The sequence below is a fragment of the Myodes glareolus genome, chromosome 21 (genome assembly GCF_982192425.1).
Source record: "Myodes glareolus chromosome 21, mMyoGla1.1, whole genome shotgun sequence".
NCBI classification, from domain to species: Eukaryota; Metazoa; Chordata; class Mammalia; order Rodentia; family Cricetidae; genus Myodes; species Myodes glareolus.
In genome coordinates, this window is record NC_142046.1 from 39,455,420 (window position 1) to 39,455,749 (window position 330).

Sequence of the window (330 nt, forward strand, 5' to 3'; positions counted from 1 at the left end):
AAACACAGTCACGTTAGGAGTTTGTTGTTGCTGTCGGGCAAATCAAAAATGTCACAGCAATCTTTGTTTGCTGATGGAGTTCGGGTTTTTTTTTTTTTTTTAGGTATCAATTATGGCTTTCCCCTCATAGTATGCCAGGTATTTTTTTTCTAAGTGAATATACTGTATGAAAATAAGATCTCCTCCCATACGCTCACCTCAACCTGCTTTCCCCACCCTCATTATTGTTGCTGCTTCATCTTAAAACCATTTTCGGCAGCAAGAGTAGTATGTGGCTTGGGCTAAGGCTGGGCTGTTAGCTAAATTAAGCCATTGTGACTCAAAATCCTC